This window comes from Lissotriton vulgaris, chromosome 1_1 (genome assembly GCF_964263255.1).
Source record: "Lissotriton vulgaris chromosome 1_1, aLisVul1.2, whole genome shotgun sequence".
In the NCBI taxonomy this organism is placed as follows: Eukaryota; Metazoa; Chordata; class Amphibia; order Caudata; family Salamandridae; genus Lissotriton; species Lissotriton vulgaris.
The window spans coordinates 1,549,881,623-1,549,904,821 of record NC_141685.1 but is presented as its reverse complement, the minus strand read 5'-3'; the positions used below and the strand labels follow the sequence as shown (position 1 = coordinate 1,549,904,821).

The window sequence follows — 23,199 nt, the reverse complement described above, 5'->3', positions numbered from 1 at the left end:
TTTTGCTTGTTTTTTGGTATACATCCACCTATACTTTATTTGGTTTTGTTGAATAAAAGCAAAAACAAATAAAATCAAATATTGGCGTTGTAGTTATTTTCGGTATTTATTCAATTGTTTTTTTCTTCCATCATACATTTCAAAATATAAACAACCAAAGGTTTGTTTATTCATAAATGAACTGCAAGTGCCGAATCATGGGTTTATGCCTAAACGAATAAAATGTGTTCCTTTTCACAAAAATTGGGAACAAGAAACCCAGTTATTGTAAATAAGCTCTAAGGGGCCAAATCTAGTGCAGTAGCTGCATACAGTGCTGGAGTATGGGGCCACGTTAATTTAGAGGGGATACAAATAATGAAGGATTGTTTCTGGAAATCTATGATGAGTCTTTCCATTAGCTGTTCCAATTTTAAATTACATCAAGAGCTAAATATCCCCTATATAACTGATCCGATCAAGGTAGCCCCAATTCTTCTCTCGCACTCAGTATGGTCCAGAGATACCATGTCCCTCACCCAAAAAATTATAACTGATTGTCTAGCCCTCTGTGGAGAAGCGTGGCTCAATGGTTAGAGCGGCAGACCCTGATGCAGAGGTCTGGTCCGGGACCAGGGTTCAATTCCCGTCTTGCGGCTGTTGAACTCAATCTCCCTGGACCTGATAATTCTCGCCTCGGTGCCTAGTCTAATCATGGGTCCCACTCTGTGACTCTGGGCAATAGCTCGCTTAATCTCCAAAACGGCCCCAGCAGCGATTGGATGCCTGGCTTCACCTTGGGGGTGCCCAGGAGTGGACATCTCACAGGAAAGCCAGGAAGGGTTCCACAGCGTTATGAATACAGCACTACGAGACCTCTGGGTAGAAGGCTCTATATAAATACAAACACATTTACATCTAAAACACACAGAGAATATTCAGTGGTTAAAGTATGCGAAAATACCATACATACTCTAGATTTTGGGATTCTGTATCTGCTTCAAAAAAAGTTTTAAAAACCCGTTTTTTAGCTTTTGCCAATGATGCGAGAATGAACGCACTCCATAATAAACCTACCATAAGGGAATACCTGGAGGGTCCACCGATGATTGAAGAGATACCCTCCTATTTGGAGTGTATCACAAGCCCTTGGCACAGATTTATTCTGCTAAGATTTCACCTTAATTATATTTTGTGTATGTTTGGTATCCCTGCTGGTATCTATTCTAGTAATGAACTTCCTTGTTGCCCATGTGATAGTTTCTGGCATCAAACTGATTTGCACATTTTCTTCTTTTGTAAATGTTACTGTAATCATCGAAAAAGGTTCTTAATTCCTCTTTTATGCAAGCTCAATTTTAGACAATGTCGCCCTGTCTTATATCATTTACGAATGTTGCCTGATCCTCTAACCTGTTTTAGTGTTGCTTCATTTTAATGTGCTTCTTTGAGAACTAGGAAAACTGTGATGTATATGTGTAACTTTTATGATTAATATTGTATTAATGAAATCAAGTAATTTTGACTGAATTCGAATTACAAGAAAGTAATGTTTCTCACTAACTTTTGACAACAAAATACATATTATGTATTAAACATAACAAATCATACATAACACAACAACTCAGAGCAACCATGGAAGAAGGGGCTATAAGAAAAATTATCTGATTCAGAAGACAAAATATTATGGGATTATTTTATCAGCTGGAGCTAGATCTTCTGCCTCACATTAGGAATTGCACAACAATACCGCCTATAGTCATACATCTTAGCAGGACATTTTGTGGCCAAGGGATCAGTCAAATACACTGTTGCAATATCTGGGGGAATGTCAGAATCAACTTTAAGTGGTGTGCTACAAGAAGTTCTTTCTAAAATGATGAGACAGATCAACATTTTTTTACATTCTGTACAAAATGTTCATTTGGCCAATATGAAAGGGTTTAACTATGCTTTTGTTTGACTACCACATGTGGTTAGTGCAAATCAAGCAGCACATGTTGGATAGGTGCCACAACAGAAAACAAGTCAAATGCAATCTTTAAAACATAATTCAATCACTCTGAAAGTTGTCTCAGTACAAGATATGTGCATACAAAGTGTGTGTGTGTGTCAGCCACAGGAACTACCCATGGTCACTTTGTACTTTGAAACAGCACTTTTTAACTACAAAAGTCACAACTTTGAAATGCCCAAATGAAGATGTGGTCTGGATTTCCCTAAACTTGCCCTTCCTAAAAAAATAAAGCTGACATGGTGAAGAAACCTAAAACATTTTAAAACACAAAGGTTAGTAATACAACATAATAAATTAGACATATTACAGAGTCATTATTTTGGAGACCCATTTAGCAAAACACAATGAGAGATAATGTCAATGTGTCAAAAATGGGATCAACAAAGACCTATGGTCTTTATTTCCCTAAACTTGCTCTTCCTAAAAAATGTCCAGCACATACTTTTTCCTCATACATCGATGGTTGGTTTAAAAGTTAAGATGATAATTTGTAGACACTTATCCCATGTGAAGAAGTTGTCAATGACATTCTGACGTAAGTACACTCCTTGTGGCTTACTACCATCATCTTCATTTGGCATTTCAGGATTCTCACCCAACAGCTCTTCATGGTGTCCATCCTCTGCTATGTAAGGGATGTTCTATTGCAGGGCTATGTTGTCCAGTATGAAGTAGGCCATGGTGATTTGGCATACCTTATAGGGTGGGTAGAGGAAAGCTCCACCAGTCTTCTTCAAACAGCAGAATCTTGCCTTTCAGAGCCTGAAAGCCCACCTCCCTGGCCTCTGTGTTCTTCCATGGGCCTCATTGAAGCAGCCTACACCAACATTGTTTGAATCCTCAGCGGTGCCAGAAACCATGGTCGGATAGGGGAAGCTGATTCTCCTAAATGGAACAAAAAGAGAAGAGCCAAAATATGCAACACCATTTCAGATAATTCATCTTGATATTACCCAAAAATATTATGTCAAATTGTACTTACCATAATGTAACCTAAACTCATTGGGTCATGAGAAACTAGCCTATCTCCAAAGATTTCTATATATGTGTATGGCAGGTCTCGCCACTCGGTGTACCTGCTTGGAAAAGAAAATTCTTTTCTTTAGTCCCCTCACTCACCAGAGGTTGCCCTTAGGTGACATGCTTCATCATTGAGGCTTCCCAAGCAGCTGCTGCTTGGGGAGTGCTGCGACTTGCAAGGGATACGTAGAAGCACTTTTTGCGAAACTATGTGTGGTGCAGTGTACGGTGTACGGTGGAGTGGTGTGAGTTAAGTGAATTTAGAAATACTTAACCAGTAAGCTTACACATTTATTCCTGCTTCTAGCTGGTATAATAAAAAGGGGTTGGATGTAGGATTTTGGATCCTATGATGTGGTCAAAACCTAACTATCTTGTTGACATGTTTCAAGGTGTCCCCTACACCTTTTCATTAGGACAGCATGAGGACCCTACTCACGCTTGCCACTGCGTTTGTGAACCTCTACTTAGGTATACAATTTAATTGAAAAACACAGTAATTCTGTGTCTGTTATATACATACGGTTTAGGGATGTGTCCGTAGTATTTAGTAAAGAGCAGTGATGTGCCTCATGGTCTGCCTGGGTGGAGGGGCTTCTATAACTTTAGTTCAGCTCCCTCCGACCTAATAAACCTACACAAACCTACAACTCCCAGCAAGCCTGGTGGCACCGCAATGAATGTAGCAACCTGCCAAATGCAAAGTGCGAGGCACACCCAATTCCCATGAGTGAATTTCGGTGCCGCCGAAAACAATAAGAGCCAATGACGAACCTCGCAGTTGCAGAGCACGCACACCGCAACATCTAAACATGTATGCCGAAGGCACTTATTGGCTGATGGCTCATCCACATTGTGTGTGCCACACCCTGGCAGCCCGGAAGCTGCGACCGCAACCCTGAAACTTTCAAGAGGGGCCAATACATGTCATTGCGGCCATTTCCAGCTACCGCGCATGCAAACACATACTGCATTTGCATTGGGGTCCTGACTATCACATCACACATCACAACACATGTGCCTAAAGTGACTGGTGCACCCCATGTGCAATGTTGTGGGGGTACGAGCCATCCATGCAAATAAAGTAACCACACAGACACCGTACATGTATAGGAGAAACGGCCCAGGGCATTTGCGTCCTGCTCCGTTTGTAGGCAGCATCACATGTCCAGTGATGCCTGTGCTGGGTGGCTTTGCAGTGGGGGGTAAGTCAGCTCAACTAGAATCGTGACCAGCTGCTCACTTCACTATGAAGGGATGAGCGAGTGTGACCCATAAGCAAAGTCTTCACACACATGGAATGTCCAAAGGAAAGGACAGTGAAATTACATACATAGCCATGCTTCAGGCTAGCATGGACTTCCATAAGGGAAGGAGTCAAAAAGGGCAAAGGTCTCCCACACGGTACTACTGTTGTGTAATGATACATCTTAACCTGTGAACCCTGCCTGGATATCCCTTGACATCTGACTTGCGTCTCTGAGCCAGGGGTCATCATGTGAAGGGTCAGTGGCATAGGCAGATATCCAGAGGTGTCCATTGTCTGCGAATCAGGCATACATGTAATCCCTAGCATGCCCAACACATGTACTGGTGTGGCGGCAAGTGTGCCCAGCTGCCACTGCCTGTAAATGTCCCCACACACGAAACGAGTCAGTGCTTCTCCAGACCAAACGCCCTAAAAAATCCTGCCCACCAGCATGTATGACATGTGCGTAGCACACCTTGCAATCCTCATAGGCTTTTGTGACATTCCCTGTAGGCTGATGTACTTACATACTTGCATGACTGATTGTCTGTACAATGTGTGCGTGATGTAAAGTACTGTCATGCCCTACACCCATATCAGTAGGGACATACAACAAATGAAATGCACATGAACGAGTGACCATGGAGAGAGGAGGTGCACTGGACAAGGGTGCCAGAGAGGGAATCCAAGGAGGGGATGAGTGAGAGCCTGAAAAGTGTCACTTTCCTGATACTCCCACCTCAGAAAACCTCCTCCTCTCATTAGGAGGACCTTTTCATGAAAAAATACACTCAGGGACAATATCTAGAATGACATTTTGGAAGAAAAGAATGTGTCTTACTGGCCCTTATAAAACTGAGGGGAGATAAAAGAAGGCCCTGAAGCAGGTCTGGTAAGAGACATAAGTGACAAACCTGGCACGCAGTGGCCCACCTGAATGCTTCGTTGGACCACAGAAATGAAGATAGCTTGAGCCAGCCCTGCCTGGGAGGCATCCCAAATGTCGATGAGAGCCATTGATGGTACACACATTGGCCTCGTACCACCACAGGCAAGTGAACCCATCTCTAGGAACCGCTTAAACTACCACTCCATCAACTCACAAGTGGCATGACAGGGGGAGCAGATCATCTCACTCGTGTGGGCAGAGTATCCGTGGTCGGCACAACACTGCTACATCTGGCAGACCAGCAACATCTCCCCCGTTTCCAACCCTTATATGTCCAGTGACCATGACAGTGGTGAGGACGAAGATCTTGACCAGCGTCAACAGCTCATTGTCAACTACTTACATTGAGTGTGATGAAACAATGAGCGAATATGACTGTGTCTGTGTGCCTTGCTGTTGTCACACAAACTTTGACAAATGTTCCTGAGACCTCGTATACATACTGGACAATGCACCGGATTGGAAAACAAATGCATGCCGGGACAGAGCACCCCCCGAAGTACACCTACACACAGGACACCATTGCCATACTGCCTCACTTGCCCTCAGCGACGGCCCGTGGAGGGAGTTACGGTGGGGCAGGAGGGCGGGGAGGGGGAGGGGCAGGGCGGAGGTTGCTAAAAACCGGCATATGGATAATTGCAGGTAAGTAAACAATTTAATTAATAAAACGAATTTCGTAGCTCGCACTGCATTGCATTTTGCGATGCAAGGCGCACTACGAAATTCGTTTTATTAATTAAATTGTTTACTTACCTGCAATTATCCATATGCCGGTTTTTAGCAACCTCCACCCTGCCCCTCCCCCTCCCCCTCCTCCTGCCCCACCGTAACTCCCTCCACGAGCCGTCGCTGCTTGCCCTCTTCTCATTCTGTACACAAGCAGACAAGTTCAAGACAAGAAACAATTCCAAAAGGGAAGTTTTTACTACAGAGTCAAAGCATGCAACATACGTGCCACAACAGGTTTAAAATGCAGAAGTACCCAACCAGTAAAGTAAAGGCTCACTCGCTGCAGGCACGTTGCTGCTCGGAATGGACAGCAGTCAACGAGCAGGTGCTCCGGAACGTTTCCCTGTATCTGGAGGGTACACCGGGACAAGTTGAGCATAGCCATGTGGGGACCAACGTCTTGGCAGGGGGGACGGCATCCACCCCATGCAAAGAGGCAGGGTACCCAACCAGTAACCACAGTGACATATACATTTAACATGAAGCTAGATGTCGCATCATTAATCCTCCTGGATGTGGAACCACATGCTTATCCCCCCACCCCTTGTAGGAATGAGTTTCATGGGATGTCCCTGGTCCAGGGCCTTTGTCAGCAGAACCCATCACTCAGCCTATACATGGTGAAATTACCCCACATTGGCTGTATCGCACTCATCACTGGATGGATCACCCTCCAAGTGTGGGGCATCTGGATCGCAATCCAATGTCATTCAAAAGGGATCAGTGTCCTCCTGCAGCTGTGAGACTTTGTTGAGTTGGGGTGCAATGGCCTGAACTTAACTGAATGAAAAGGGACAAGGTTCTCCGACCACCAAGCATAGAGACTACCTAACATCTGGGGGTCTTCTTTTGGGCGCCTAGATGCTCCTTGGAGCGATTGCCGCGTGATACAAATTGGCATTTACATTACATTACATTACATGTCCAGACAGTAGTTCAGAACTGCAGGGAGAACAAGCTCTGCGGATACCTCTCATGTGACAGACATGTAATGAGGGACTTGCAGGGCACAAATTTTAAGAAAAGAAGTGAGGGGACTGCCCAAGTAAGACAAAATGCAAATGACCTCACAACGTCACGACGTAACGCTATGAAAGAAGTAAAATGGTGAGACTGACATGAATTGTGTAAATACTGAGACAGACTAAGTCATCTGAAAGTCTCACAGTGTCTGCATTGATATACAGGGACTGAACAAAGGCAAAAGCATGCCTCCCTTGAGTACCTGTGAAAAGACGGCAAGCTGTGTGCATATGTTCCTCTCTGTGGCATCTACATCTAAATGTAAGGTCCAAGGCGGAGCCCAGTCAGCATGTACAAACAAAAGGAGGCCGGATGGCCCCTTCACCTCAGCCCAGCTGTAGGTGAGAAAAGGCTCACTCGCTGCAGGCACGTTGCTGCTCGGAATGGACAGTAGTCAACGAGCAGGTGCTCCGGAACGTTTCCCTGTATCTGGAGGGTACACCGGGACAAGTTGAGCATAGCCATGTGGGGACCAACGTCTTGGCAGGGGGGATGGCATCCATCCCATGCAAAGAGTCAGGGTACCGTGTACCTGCTTGTACCCCTGACTCGAGCCCTGGGTACTTGCAAAACAACAACATGTAATCTTCTTGCGCTACAGCTGCACAATGGAAGCCGTGCTCATGCCAGACGACAATGTCCACGACCATAAGATGACAGCCTCCACTTGCTCAGGTCTGTGGTACCTTGTCAAATAGATCGTAGAGCACAGCGCAGTCCGAAGACAATGCAGATAGGGCCGAGGTCAGAGAGCTAGTTGCCAATTCTTGTCAGGAGGCATAAAGAAAGGGAGACAATGAATGAATTAGTCACGAACAGTTACTTTTGCTGTTAAGTAGTTACGAATCCAGAAAGGCACAGGCAGCTTCGAAGGCAAGCAGTACCAAGAGACAATCTAGTTCATCTTCAGCTAGGTGGACAGACATCCAATCCAGCAGTATGAATGAACAGATGTGCTCCTCTCACCACGAGGTTGCAAGATGCATCCCATCGCAACCTGTGAGAGGTTTGATGTAGGTTTTCCACAGGAGCCATTGTGCAATTGCACAGGCGCAGCTGTCAGCCTGCCTGACACATTGAATGGCATCCCATAAACGTGTCTCACCAAAGCAGTCTTGCACGTGGACCAACAGGGGAGTCCCCCACAGCTTGATACAGCTCAGCAAGGGATGTGTTAGAAAGGCAGACATCTATGGCTCACTCGAACAGCCATCTTCTGCATGAAAGGTTGCACGCAGGTGAAATATGCATGGCGGAACATTAACCTACAACTGATGCCCAGCACAGTCAGTGGGACACATCCAAAGAGAAGCTGCATGTGGACACGGTACAGTTGCAACTGACCAGGCTTGGCCTGGCCCACTGGATAGTCAGACATGGAATGAGAGCAACCTCAGAACCAGCGCTCAGCTGTACAACCAAACATATGATCAGAAAGCACGAAATGCAGTGTGCTAATTGGAGGATGACTAAAGAAGGATGAGAGTTCCGCTGCACTCCTAGGTTAGTCCAAAAGTTTTGTAGTTTAAACAAAGAAAGTAAGGTCTTTTAGGGTGCTCAGGGTGATGCCCTTGCTGTCCGGGAAGGGCAGAACGTGAAAAGTTCTTGAAGAACCTTGTAGGCACAAGGTGGAGAGCCTGAGCACACCTATATGCTATAATGAGCACAGGGTAATCCAAAGGTGGAGTTCAAAAAAAGTTTTATTCACTTTTTCACATAGATAGATATCTTCACGATAATATCCCAGGTGTTCCACGTGCAGTAGAAACTGAAGGTAATGTTTTCATTTTATGTAACTTTTCCAAAGTAATCAAGTTCAATGCGGTAACATCAAATACATATATCCTCACCCCGATGCATTTCGAGCCGAGGGGCTCTTCGTCAGGGGGTAAGCGCTGTAAATAAGTAGAGGAAAGTTGTATCAGTCAGGAGTCGGAGGTGAGTTACTACTAACAAAAATTAGAGATGAGAAATTGAAGGATCAACACACATGTCATCCGTCTTTACATGTCACTCCTCGGTAAGTCAACTCGGGTACAGAGGCTTAATCACGATCGCCTAAGCGCATCGTTAACTTGCGGGGTCTAAATGCTAATTTCATTTTTTAAATTCACATGCACTTTCGGTGACGGTGGCTCCTTTATTTTCTTGCACAAACGGCCAACTTTAGGAACACGATGGAAAACCCACCATTCCACACTCTCGCATTTTTCTGCTTTATGCACGAGTCTCTCACATCCACTATGCTTCTTTTTCTCTTTAATGCACGAGCATGGCACAGCACATGTGTGTTGATCCTTCAATTTCTCATCTCTAATTTTTGTTAGTAGTAACTCACCTCCGGCTCCTGACTGATACAACTTTCCTCTACTTGTTTACAGCGCTTATCCCCTGACGAAGAGCCCCTCGGCTCGAAATGCATCGGGGTGAGGATATATGTATTTGATGTTACAGCATTGAACTTGATTACTTTGGAAAAGTTACATAAAATGAAAACATTATCTTCAGTTTCTACTACACGTGGAACACCTGGGATATTATCGTGAAGATATCTATCTATGTGAAAAAGTGAATAAAACTTTTTTTGAACTCCACCTTTGGATTACCCTGTGCTCATTATAGCATATAGGTGTGCTCAGGCTCTCCACCTTGTGCCTACAAGGTTCTTCAAGTACTAATTGGAGGATGGACAACTGGTGGTAATCCTGGAAAAGCATGGAAGGAAGGGACAAGGCCAGAGCCCACAAGTCTGGTATAAAGTGTGCAATGGCCTGCAGTATTAGACGCTATCAATACTCTGCGTCTCAGTTCACCATGAAAATAGTGGGCGAGCCGTGTTCAGCACTGGCTGAATCAGGCTGGATGGCCAGGACACTTGGGGGTCCATTAGGATGGCGGGCGGATTGCACTCGTCAGGCTGGAGGTAACCAACGCCAGCCTGGCGGGGGCAATCCGCCCGCCATCTGCACCTAAATTCCCCCCACCATATTAGGATGGCGGGGGGACCCGCTGGACGGAAAGACCGCCCACCGCTTTTTCGCCCTGGTCGCCTTGGGCCGGGGCAGAAAAGGTTTAATATGGTGGCGGTGTCTATTAGACACCTCCAGCCATATTAGCATGGCCTAAAACATATCCCTTTCCATGGCGGAATGCAGTCTTCATTTCGGGGGCCCCCTTTGGGCCCCCTGAGTGAAGGACAGGTGGGGGTGCACATGGGGGGGGGGTACCTGTGGTACCCCCCTGCATTTGCATTAACAAAGCAGCAGGCATTTGGTAATGCAAATGCATATATACATTTTTAGCATTGTGGCGGCGGTGCTGAGAGCCCCCCCGCCACAATGCTAAAAATGCAGTATGTGCCTGCCACAGTGGCGGGCGCATCCTAATCCCCCCCACGGTACCCCCGCCCTTATGGCGGGCAGTCCCAAACTCCGATAGGATGGCGGGCGGACTAAGTCCGCCCGCCATCCTAATGACCCCCTATGTATCAGCAGGTCTTCAGGCTGGTGTGAGAGCAACTACTTGTCTAAACAGAGGCCCGTTGTGCATGCACACTCATGGTAGCATGCTTTCGCTGGGGGAATTTGAGGCCATGATTGACTATCCACAATCACTTATGGAAAAATTAGCAGAACATTGGCACAGAAAGCACACATTGTGCAACTGTTACCATATATGTAATGCCTGGCCTGTGCACACAGGAGGGGCTATGTAGGTCTCCTCACCTGATTTTGGAAAAGGGGGTGGTGATGGACAGAGTTTCTGAATGATGCAGAATACTCCTACCCAGTCAAGAGATCAGGGCTTGATCCATCACCGTTTTTTAGCTCACTGCACCATCCCAGCTCAGAACCTGGCTACATGCAAATTAGTCTGTTCCTGTCCCAGTGCATGATGGGAACAGGGCTAACCACACTACCAAGCCAATTCTTATACTGGGAAGGAAACAAGCTTCCGGGGACCGGTTTCTGGCATTTCAGCCGTCGTCGGCCCGGCTTGCTTGAATCCTGATGGTGCAATGAGCAAGGGACTCACGTCCGAGTATACTCTCCCACACTTAGTGTGGACAAAATCGATTTGGGAAAAGGGGGTGGTGATGGACAGAGTTTCTGAATGATGCAGAATACTCCTACCCAGTCAAGAGATCAGGGCTTGATCCATCACCGTTTTTTAGCTCACTGCACCATCCCAGCTCAGAACCTGGCTACATGCAAATTAGTCTGTTCCTGTCCCAGTGCATGATGGGAACAGGGCAAACCAAACTACCAAGCCAATTCTTATACTGAGAAGGAAACAAGCTTCCGGGGACCGGTTTCTGGCATTTCAGCCGTCGTCGGCCCGGCTTGCTTGAATCCTGATGGTACAATGAGCAAGGGACTCACGTCTGAGTATACCCTCCCACACTTAGTGTGGACAAAATCGATTTTGGAAAAGGGGGTGGTGATGGACAGAGTTTCTGAATGATGCAGAATACTCCTACCCAGTCAAGAGATCAGGGCTTGATCCATCACCGCTTTTTAGCTCACTGCACCATCCCAGCTCAGAACCTGGCTACATGCAAATTAGTCTGTTCCTGTCCCAGTGCATGATGGGAACAGGGCAATCCAAACTAACAAGCCAATTCTTATACTGGGAAGGAACCAATTTTCCGGGGACCGGTTTCTAGCATTTCAGCCATCGTTGGCCTGGCTTGCTTGAATCCTGATGGTGCAATGAGCAAGGGACTCACGTCTGAGTATACCCTCCCACACTTAGTGTGGACAAAATCGATTTTGGAAAAGGGGGTGGTGATGGACAGAGTTTCTGAATGATGCAGAATACTCCTACCCAGTCAAGAGATCAGGGCTTGATCCATCACCGATTTTTAGCTCACTGCACCATCCCAGCTCAGAACCTGGCTACATGCAAATTAGTCTGTTCCTGTCCCAGTGCATGATGGGAACAGGGCAAACCAAACTACCAAGCCAATTCTTATACTGGGAAGGAAACAAGCTTCCGGGGACCGGTTTCTGCCATTTCAGCCGTCGCCGGCCCAGCTTGTTTGAATTCTAATGGTGCAACGAGCAAGGAACTCACGTCTGAGTATACCCTCCCACACTTAGTGTGGACAAAATCGATTTTGTAAAAGGGGGTGGTGATGGACAGAGTTTCTGAATGATGCAGAATACTCCTACCCAGTCAAGAGATCAGGGCTTGATCCATCACTGTTTTTTAGCTCACTGCACCATCCCAGCTCAGAACCTGGCTACATGCAAATTAGTCTGTTCCTGTCCCAGTGCATGATGGGAACAGGGCAAACCAAACTACCAAGCCAATTCTTATACTGGGAAGGAAACAAGCTTCCGGGGTCCGGTTTCTGGCATTTCAGCCGTCGTCGGCCCGGCTTGCTTGAATCCTGATGGTGCAATGAGCAAGGGACTCATGTTTGAGTATACCCTCCCACACTTAGTGTGGACAAAATCGATTTGGGAAAAGGGGGTGGTGATGGACAGGGTATACTCAGACGTGAGTCCCTTGCTCATTGCACCATCAGGATTCAAGCAAGCCGCACAACCCACACTTAAAATATCACACAATTACCATAGTTAATTATCAATTAATTAGGTAATATAAATTAAGAACTAATTATTATTTCATAAAACATACATTATTTCCCACCCTTTACCCCTATGAACCAAAAAACAGGCACCTAAAATATATTACACAATTTCCATAATTAATTTGTAATCAATTAATTAATATAAATTAACAACTAATTATTAATGAATCAAAAAAATTACTTTCCACCCTTTACACCTATCAACCCCACAACCCACACCTATAAATAATTAAAAACTTACCCTAATTAATTATCAATTAATTTATTAATATTTACTAAAAACCAATTAATAATTAACTACAAATACATTACTTCCCACAATTAAATCAATAATATTATAATTAAATTACTTCCCTCCCTATTCCCTTATAAACCCAAAAACCACTATGGAACTAAAAAAAACGGCAAATGTAATTAAAATTAAATTGATAATTATTAAAATCTCATACATTTAAAAAATAAAGTAAAATACACAACACTAATTAAAAAATTTATATTTTAAACAACTATATTTTTTCAAACAATATTAATGACTTCTATATTTCTAAAACCAATATTTCTAACCTTGAATTCAATATTCTTGACCACAATATTCTGGCTGTCGATATTTCTGAATCATGATATTTCCAATTCGATATTTGTGGAAGTTGACATTTCCTACTCAATATTAGGTCTCAACACTATTGGTGACATTAGTTCACCATTCTGGAGATCAAAGGCCAACCATTCAGAGGTGTGCAACAGTTCCTTTAGAAAAATTAATATGGTTAAGAGACAAGATCATATATTATTAAACTGTGTGGTTTTAGAAGATGTTCCCTACATACATGCAAAAGTTTGTGAGCCTTATAGCAGGTGCAAATGGCAACTAAGAAAATGTTTTGTGTGCAAAGTTATTGATCAGTTCTATTCAGTTCTATTGATCAGTTGTATATGTCTTTTCAGCATCATCCGGAGCAGACAAAGAAGACATTGGCCTCGTAGGCGGGGTAGCAGCTAGTCCCTGAGTCTCACATGGTGAGACCACTGACACCGAGGTATACAGTGCCACGGATGGTGTGGGGACTGGCACGGAGGGCTCCAACTCGACATTTTCTTCAGAGGCCTCCCCAATTGACCAGTTCCTAGTGGACCCTCCTGCTTCAATGTCACCTGCACCTTGACACTCCACCCAAATATCCATCTCCACCCTCCTCCTTGCTCCACCTCCTGTTGGACAACGTCACTACCCTAAAAGGGCTGTGGTTTTCTTTGCACCAGGCACCTTTCTTCAGCCCCTTCCCCAGCTGCACTGAGTGAGGAGTCTATTGACCTCCTCCACAGCATTACTGTAGGCCACTTTGCACTCCTGAATGCCATGGGCTTAGCTGCCATATGCCACAAATAGTAGCTTACCAGGATGACCTTGATAGTGGCCTCCAGTGGTCTTTTCAAGGTCTGGCCTCCTCACTGACCATAGCTCTCCAGCCATCCCTAGCCTTGTGCCCCCCTTCCCACCCCTTTCCCATCCCAATTCCCTATTCCCTATTCCCAGCCCTGGGCTAAGCACATGCACAACTTTGCACGCACCCAATTTAACACACATGAGCAGCATATACACACACCCACACACAGACACACCACCAAACATACATCCACAAAACCCACCACCACACCTACATGCACAAACACCAGCACACCCACAGATACTGAAGCCACCACTACACATGCAAGCACCATCCCCACCATCAGCACATCCAAAGACATTGCAGCCACCACCACACCTTCATGCACCACCCCCACTATCAGCACATCTACAGACATCGCACTCACCTCCACACCCACATTCAGCACCCCCACCACCAGCACATCTACAGACACCACAGACACCACCACAGACATGCCCCACAACCATAACCAGCACCTCCACAGCACACCCATCCACACGCACAAAAACATTAGATTCCATACCCATAAACCTCCAACACCCACACTCATCCATACAACAGACACCTATGACGCTACACACCCTCAAATGTAAATGACATACAACAGACCAACAGGTACCTTCATCCTCAACAGACACATGCACCTCGGAAACTACCACTCCCTCTGCCTCACAAACCCAACTCTCTATCGAACAACCTACCAATTTTCTTAGAGAAGAGGTCTTTTTTGGTCTTGCCCTAACTCACCTCTTCGGAACGCAAAAATGCCATTTTCACACCCCAACTCACCCCTTTCACATCCGACCTCCCCTTTCTACATGCCAACCCACCCCTCCCAAAACAGAATACACCCCTACTAAAACCAAAAGTACCCCTGCCAAATGTAAATCCCCTCCCACACCCCCTTCCAAACCTAAGAGCACCCCTCCCAAAAACATCCCCCAAACCCAAGAGTGCACCTTCCAAACCTAACCCTCCAAACCCAAGAACACCCCTCCCAAACCCAACCCCCACTCCCAAGTAAGATCTTTGAGGTGTAAGCTTTGCCCACTAGATGCCCTTTCCTGAGGATGTTATCTTTGGCAACGCATTAGCCATTTAGCTTTAATTTTATTTTGAGACACTTATCTCATTTTGTTAAATAAATCCATACTTTTGATTTCACACAATTAGTACTGGCATTAGGTTTTCCAAGCAATTCTTTCATTCCTACCAATGTTTCTAAGTAAAATGTGATGTGCCTATTTTTCTTTGCCATGATGGCAGTAATACAACAGATATTTTTAATGTCAACTTTGTTAAGTGTATACGCTTGTTAGCATAGTATGTGATGGTCATTTAGATGTAGGTACAGGCATTCATCACCGTAAAGGCCATATGCATCAACTAAGTCATGGGTACTCACAAACTTTCTCTCGGGGGCCAAATTTACAGTATGGTTTGTGGCTGAGGGCTGCACCGGTGGTGGCGGGGTCAGAGGGGGAGGGGGCGGGGCTAAAGCAAACACAAATTGTGACCATGAGGTTAAGCACAGGTCCCTGCAGCAGACACCTTTGTCCACTGAGCCACCAGACCCAGCATACACACATCTTTCTCTCTCTCCCTCCTTCTCTCTCTCTCTCTCCCTCTCTCTCTCTCTCTTTCCCTTCCTCTCCCTCTCTCTCTCTCTCCCTCCCTCTCCCTCTGTGTCTCTATCCCTCTCTCTCCCTCCCACTCCCTCCCGGTGTGTCTCCCTCCCTGTCTCCCACTCTCCCTCTGTGTCTCCCTCCCTGTCTCCCACTCTCCCTCCGTGTCTCCCTCCCTCCCTCTGTGTCTCCCTCCCTCTGTGTCTCCCTCCCTCCGTGTCTCCCTCTCTCCCTCTGTGTCTCCCTCCCTGTCTCCCACTCTGTTTCCCTCACTCCCTCTGTGTCTCCCTCCCTGTCTCCCTCCCTCCCTCTGTGTCTCCCTCCCTGTCTCCCACTCTCTATTTCCCTCCCCCCTCTGCGTCTCGCTCCCTTCCTCCCTCTGTGTCTCCCTCCCTCCCACTGTGTCTCCCTCCCTGTCTCCCAATCTCTGTTTCCCTCCCTCTGTGGCTCAGTCCCTCCCACTGTGTCTCCCTCCCTCCCTCTGTGTCTCCCTCCCTCCTTCTGTGTCTCCCTCCCTCCCTCCCTCCCTCCTTCCCTCTGTGTCTCCCTCCCTGTCTCCCACTCTCTGTTTCCCTCCCTCCCTCCCTCTGTGTTTCCCTCCCTCCCTCTGTGTCTCCCTCCCTCCCACTGTGTCTCCCTCCCTGTCTCCCACTCTCCGTTTCCTTCCCTCCCTCTGTGTCTCCCTCCCTCTGTGTCTCCCTCCCTCCCTCTGTGTCTCCCTCCCTGTCTCCCACTCTCTGTTTCCCTTACTCCCTCCCTCCCTCCCTCTCTGTCCTCTCACCTGTGTGTGTGTGTCAGCCCTCAGCCCGGGCTGAGACAGCTTCACCGGCAGTGCGCAGACAGCCGCACCAAGTACTTCATGGGTCGTTAAAAGAACATTTACATGTTAATTAGACTTTGTTGAATTTAACCTCTTAGGCCCCTGCAGCTCCCCTCTGACAATCACTGGAATCCCCCCGGGGCCCCACAGAGCAGAGTCTGAGTACGCTCTGCTGCGGCTGTATTTGCGAACACTATTTAATTTTAAGCACAGCTGTATGCAATGTCCGCGGGCCGACCAGGAAGGCTTGCCGGGCCGCCACCGGCCCGCGGGCCGTACTATGAGTACCCCTGAACTAAGTGATGTTACGATTATTTTAGATTTGTTTCTACAAGTGTGTTTGTTTCACCTTGATTGCGGATCCGTATGAGCACATATGCATTACACCTTATAAAATATTGTCATTATTGAAAATGGATACAGTGCAGGACTTGCATTAGACAACGGGAAATGTTACAGGGCTGTTTATGTTGAATACTTCTAATTTGGGACTAGTGTTGATTTTACTGGTAATTTCTAATGTAAAGGTTACACATTGTCTAGTGCAATTTTTACACCAGGTTACACTGCCCTTATCTCAATGATGTGTGTTGCACATGTTTTAATGTGAAAATGTTCAACATTTCTTTAAACACACTTGTACAGTGACTTTTTGATGTTTATTCGATATCCATTTTTGTGCAAGTATCAATTTTCTGAAGGCAGCTTAAAACAAATGTATACATGCAATTTGATCACATAGTTTTGTTTCTTTAAATGTTTTAAGTGGCAAATTTATAGACATTTGGATTACACATTGGTATGCTATTGCTTGTAAGAGAGATTTAAAAATGCATGAGTCAAGTGCAAATGTTCACAGACAAGTTAAAAGGTAACCGATAAAAGTGGAGCTTACCGCCAATTCCATTCACGACGATGTTGATTTTGTTTGTCATCAAGCAGCAGAAGCAGGACTTGGGAGATCTGCTCCATGGTTGAAAAGGAAGTGTGAATGTGAGAAAAGGTGACATTTCTGGCTTATATCCCTTCAAATCCGCCAACTCAGTTCTGGAGGTTTTACTGCCATAGTGACAGCGGTGGGAAGGCACATCATGAGTGGCACGGCTGAGACACGGGTGGTCCTACCTCCAATAGCCACTTTTGCCCATTGCGCCATCGAAGAGGGTGAACATACCTGATGGAGCTGGTGGCACTCTGATGGTCTTTGGTCCGTCCAACCACCTGCATCTAAATACAGCTGCCAAGTCAGCAGGCATGAAGACTGCCGAAAAAGGGACTGTGGGACACGATCAACCAAGATCTAAATCAAGCCCTATATAAAGTTGTACTTGGCACATAAATGGAGGGGGACTTTTCACAGTAAGCAACCTAGTATCGGATGTTGTATCTAATGTTGTGGGACAAGCCACCTAAGCACCTGACAGAAACTCTTGAAGATGGTGCAGTGGAGCTCTCATGGCCCAGTTTTTGTTTGTGGAGGATTGGGGTAAGAAGTGTTTGCAGATGGTGGATATCTTGTCGTGGACGAAATCCAGCAGGCTGTTGCAGAGGCCTTGTGAAGGGGTGATGATGTTCTCAGTAGCTATGGGTTTGAGGGACTCCATGGCAGTGCTGAAGAGTTCGCTGGTGTAGTTGGAGCTTGTTTCTTGGAGGTCAGCAAGGGCATTCTTTTTAGTTTTTTTCAAGAGTTGGAGGTAGTGGTTGAGTTATGTCTGGAGGATTGCGTGGTCTGTTGAGTATTTACAGTTGCGCTAAACCCTTTCTAATTGCTTGCAGGCATGTTTGGGGGTTCTCAGTTCTGGGGTATACCTGATGGAGTGAGAATTCACACATAAAGCGACTTGCTCTTTTTCATGAACCTCGTTAACTTGTAATAGTACTAAACACTCCTGTTCGTCATTAATATTACACTTTTTCAGTACACACGGGTGTCCTAGAGATGCTTGCATATGTGTTTACTAACCGTAACACCGCTTGCATACTACAGAATGGCTGCTTCGCAGATATTCAGTCTGCGCATGCGTCGGTCATACCCATGTGATGTGACGCACTCGCAGATTTGGAGGGAGAGAAGTTCGCTCATGCGCATTGTAGCTGACATGGCCGCTTATTTCTAACCATGCGACCTGCTTGCATACGCTGCTTTGCCTTTCTATCTATTTTCGCATAATCATTAATCGCTATAGTTATTATGAAGTAAGGGGTGCAGAGCAGATTATCATGGTGTACAGTGTATTCTATTTTTCTGTGTTATTAATTTGTTTTCGCTTACTTTTCTTGTACCACGCATCCATGGGCCTGGGTGAGGGAATAAACTCCATATTGAAACCCGTTCCGACCCTGTCACGTGATGAGGGAAAACCCACACTGCGCAGAAGCAGAACCAAGCCAGCTGGCTTCCGAAGCAAGATGCGCCTGGGAACCCACCTTGGTCCTGGGAGAAGATGCTGCAATCTACCTAAAATTTGTTACATTGTTTCTGTCTACTGTATGCACCATTGTTTTCCCCTACTCCTATGCCTGGGAACACGAATGTAGGGGGCGGGTATGAAAAAATTAATATTCATTGTGGGAACGTAGAATTTAAGGAGGTAATAGTGACCTAATCACCTCTCCTGACCAATCGTAAGTTGGGACCCTGTCACTTGCAACATTTGTGGGTGGTCTGGGGACCCAAGAAGGGTATAACTAGCCTAGTTAGTTAGGGAAATTTGTCCGACTTGTCCGAATAGCAGACCTGTCACCGACCCCACGACTCTATAGGTGATTGATACAGAGAGCTGCGGAGCGCTCTGTCAGAATTTTCCACCAACTCCAAGGGGTGGAAATAGCCCTAAGTGCTGGCAAAGCACTTTGCTGGGAGATTCGAAACCCAATCGGGGTTATTGGCGGATTCCGTGCAGTGAGGGGGGTAACGCAGGCGTTGCATCCGAAGCAGTAGGGGTTGGTCGTGCCCTTTGATGAGCCCAGTCCTGACCCAAATCCTGAGGGGTATCCTGTCCTGGTTTTCCGTGAGCTGTTACCTGCTCACCTACTGGCATCCTAAATCCTTGTGGGTCCTTGTCCTCGTCCTTTCCCGAAACTGACCTCTGGCCAGGGTTAGTCCTCATTCCCGTCTTAGGTAAATATACCTGTGGGTGTCCGTCCTCTATCCTTTCCTTCCTGCTCTTTAATAAAGCCTCTATGCCCATGATATTTTCTCTCTGTTCTCTCCACTGACGCATTTGCAAACTGTTTATTAGCAAGTTCCATTTTTCCCCCTTTCCTGTAGGACATATTTGAAAACTGTTTTTTTTTAATTTATTAAAGTGTGGTGAACATTATAAATGCAGTAGAACTTAGTTAGATAGAATAAGATTAGGGTTTGGATTTCATATAGGCAATAGAAATTTACTGACTAATGCATTTTAAACTTGCCGTCCCTAGTTTAAGCCTAAACTGAATAGCATGTTCCCTGTTACCCTTGCCCGTTAGAAAACTCTGTTGCCCTAAATGGTGCTGTCCCTCATTCACAGTTACATTATCTTTTTGATTCTGCTTATTGATGTCTTTATCAGCATTTGCCTCATAATCTTGTCACTTTAAGTTTTACATTTCTATATAAAGACTTTAAAACGCCTAAGGTGTCTGTGGTCATTCAGAAAAATATAAACTAATGTTGTGTGAATAAACCAAGTGTTTTTTTAGAAGTGTTATCACCTGTCCTCAAAGCTCCTGATCCATCAGGAAGAGTAAGTGAATGTGGTAAGTCAGGTGCTATGGTAATAGTGTTACAGGAGACACTCATAGAATACTGATAGTGGCGTGTAAAATCACCCGACTTACAAAATTATATTTCGGAATCACGTCATGGGCCCAAGTGCGTGAAAATCTGGTAAACTCTGAGTCGGGTGACCTGCGCGCTCTATCATACCAATTGGTATGTTTGGTGGGACTCCTGAGTTTGGTAGGCTCAAATAGGGCGATTTTGTTGGTGCAGTCGGTGTTCCAGGAGTTGAAGTTTTTGACAGCCTCTTCCAGGTTGGCTGCGGTGTCGGGATGAGAGGTTTTGAGGGTGCCCGTCACTTAGCTTTCGGATACTTTGGTCCAGTTCCTGTGTGTGGTGCTCGGTGGCTTCTTGGCAGTGGTAGGGGCTGCTAAAATGGTGCAGAGGAAGTTTGAGTGGTTCGTCTAGGTGAGCTCAGTGACATGGTTGTACCTGATTCTATTGCTGGCTGTGAATAGCATGAATTTGGGGCACTTCATACATTTACACGGACTTTGGTATAATATCGAGTCTGCTCTTCGAACTGACGTAATAGGATATATCTTTCACTATGTTTATCAAGGATGTTGGCGAAAGGGGTTGCCCACTCGGAAAAATGTGTTCCCTATAAAGAGACAAAACAATGGTGCATGTTCAAAAGTAGAATTTCACCACATTTTCTTATGTGTAATTCAATGTGAGCAGTCTTGGAAGATTATAACTGTCCATATTTATGAAAGTCATCATAACATTATTTGAAAATTCCACAAAAATTAGAAATTTGCTTTAAACATAAAAGTGATCCTGCAAGGGCAACTTTACGATTTTCTTCTCGACCTTTTATGACTCAACCCCTTTGGAAGGATTTTTTTCCCCATGATCTGGAGTCTGCATTTGTTCCGGCAAATGTTTTGTTCACCAGACTAAGCTGCAAAACAAAATCATATTTACATTTTGTACTCAATCATTGATGAGAGAGGTAATTGCAATAGGTTTTTCCCTTGTCTGATAATTGGCAGGATATTTTTCAGTAATTAGGAAGCAAGCAGTGCCAATATTATACCGGAGTGTATTGGATAGTTCTCACATACTACCATAGCTGAGATGTCAAATTAATGGTCTCAGAACTGCCTTTTCTACACTTTCTATTTCAATACACAATCATTCTTCTAAGCCATTAAAAGGCTCAATAAGTTAGCACGGTGAGTTACGCGCTTACTGATGAGTTATTGGTGTAGTCTCGAGTTGGGCCAAATTATTATTCCATCCTTTTTAGGCTAAAATCATTTTCACCTGTGGAAGAGGCAGTGTGTCTTTTACATCATTGCGACTTAGCAGAATTACAATGGCACACACTATGAAAAATCAAAATATCATTTTAGAATGGCGTGTTTAGTCTGAGGCAATGGTTGCTAATTCATTGGCACTAATCAGGTTCCTCTAATGATTGCCGGTGAAAGACAATAACCCGCCCATATTCTTGCTGGAACGCAAGATTCTTGGGAATCACACTGATCTGCACTATTGAGGCCAGAGTAAACACAAGATGGCATAGTGATAGCAGCAACTCCATGCAGCTGCTCCTCAAAGAAGAAAGTACCATCAACCGGGGACTACTTGAAGTTCCATGTTACCTAACACTCTGACAAATTTGGGTCATGGGCATTGCTGGTGAAAACTGACTAATATGGCTGTGGATGCTGTCATCCACCTGTATGCTTTGTAGTCTTCTTCACATATCCGGTCAACAGGAGTTATAGAATGGGATGGTACTGCCCAGCTGTGACTGGATAACGAACCACTTCCACTGCCTATCTCCCGAAAAAAAGGCCATGTTGCAAACAAGAGCCACTCTATTGAAAAGAAAAACTACAGCATTGACCCAAAAATGATAAATTCACTATTTTTCTTGACAACCATCTTAGAAACTGAACACTAGACCGCGAGAGGCTTGATCTCTTATCTACGGTCAGCATCATGTTCGATGTACAGAGAGGCACCACATGCACCCACAATTTCATCATATTGAGACTGTCTCGCCAAAATAAAAGAGCTATCCAATAAGGGAGCACAAATAAGATTTGCACAAAGTGGAATAGGGCAGAACAGGCCACAGAAATTGTATCACCTTAGAGTTTCAAGGTAGCAAAGCACTACTGATAAATTAGACAACATGCCATTAGGGGTATATCAGAGACGAATTGCAGGTACTTCTTTACCTCCTAATTCACCCAGAAGATACTTGTCATAGACCAGGATTTAATAACCAATGCAAACCTAGACCCAGATCCAGGGTCGGACTGGCTACCGGGCAGTTTGGAATGCTGCTGAGCTGGGGGCTGATTTTGTTGATGCGTGTGCTAAACGAAATTCGTTTTGCTTTCATTATTTCAAATAACAGGCAGGTCTCCATGAACGAAATCAGCCCCCACTGCAAGAAACTCAGCCACCAGCTCGGCAGCATTCCAAACTGCCCGTTAGCCAGTATGGCCCTGCCCAGATCCTCTGCCGTAGGCTATCTGACAGTCTTCAAAAGTCTTGCATATTTCTGAATTGCCGGCCTGTTAAACATGCATGATTCTTGATTCTACCAAGTTGCACTGCATAACATTGAGCAGGGAGGATGCTAAATGCTCATGCCTCTTTACAGCCGTCTACAATCAATTTGTGGGAAATCCTATGCCCATTCAAAACACCTTCAACAATTTCAGGTGTAGATTAAAAAACATCTGTATATGCTTACCCTGAAAAGCTGCTTATTAGACCACTCCAGTTTGGCTTGACCATCTCACCACCTCAAATCAATGCAAAGTTCCTAGTGCAATGGGGCTTATCAGTCAAAGGAGTTCAATTGTAATAGTAACACATATTTGAAACTGGTAAGCTAGCCTTGTCTACTTGGCATGCAATTCTACATCGTGAGTAACCACAAAGCAAAATACATGGGTGAAAGGTCCACATTAGCCTAGTTTTATTTACTTCCACTCAGGACATATATCACAATTACACCTTTC

At 45.3% G+C, this 23,199-nt stretch overlaps 1 long non-coding RNA gene across 1 annotated transcript in view; it reads right to left on the bottom strand.

Moving 5' to 3' along the window:
- Positions 1 to 23,199, bottom strand: part of LOC147750796 (uncharacterized) — a 240,069-nt gene that overhangs the window by 26,339 nt on the left and 190,531 nt on the right. The window contains exon 2 of the long non-coding RNA XR_015299868.1: positions 2,692 to 2,881. This is a non-coding gene — a long non-coding RNA (uncharacterized LOC147750796). The remainder of the gene's footprint in view (positions 1 to 2,691; positions 2,882 to 23,199) is intronic.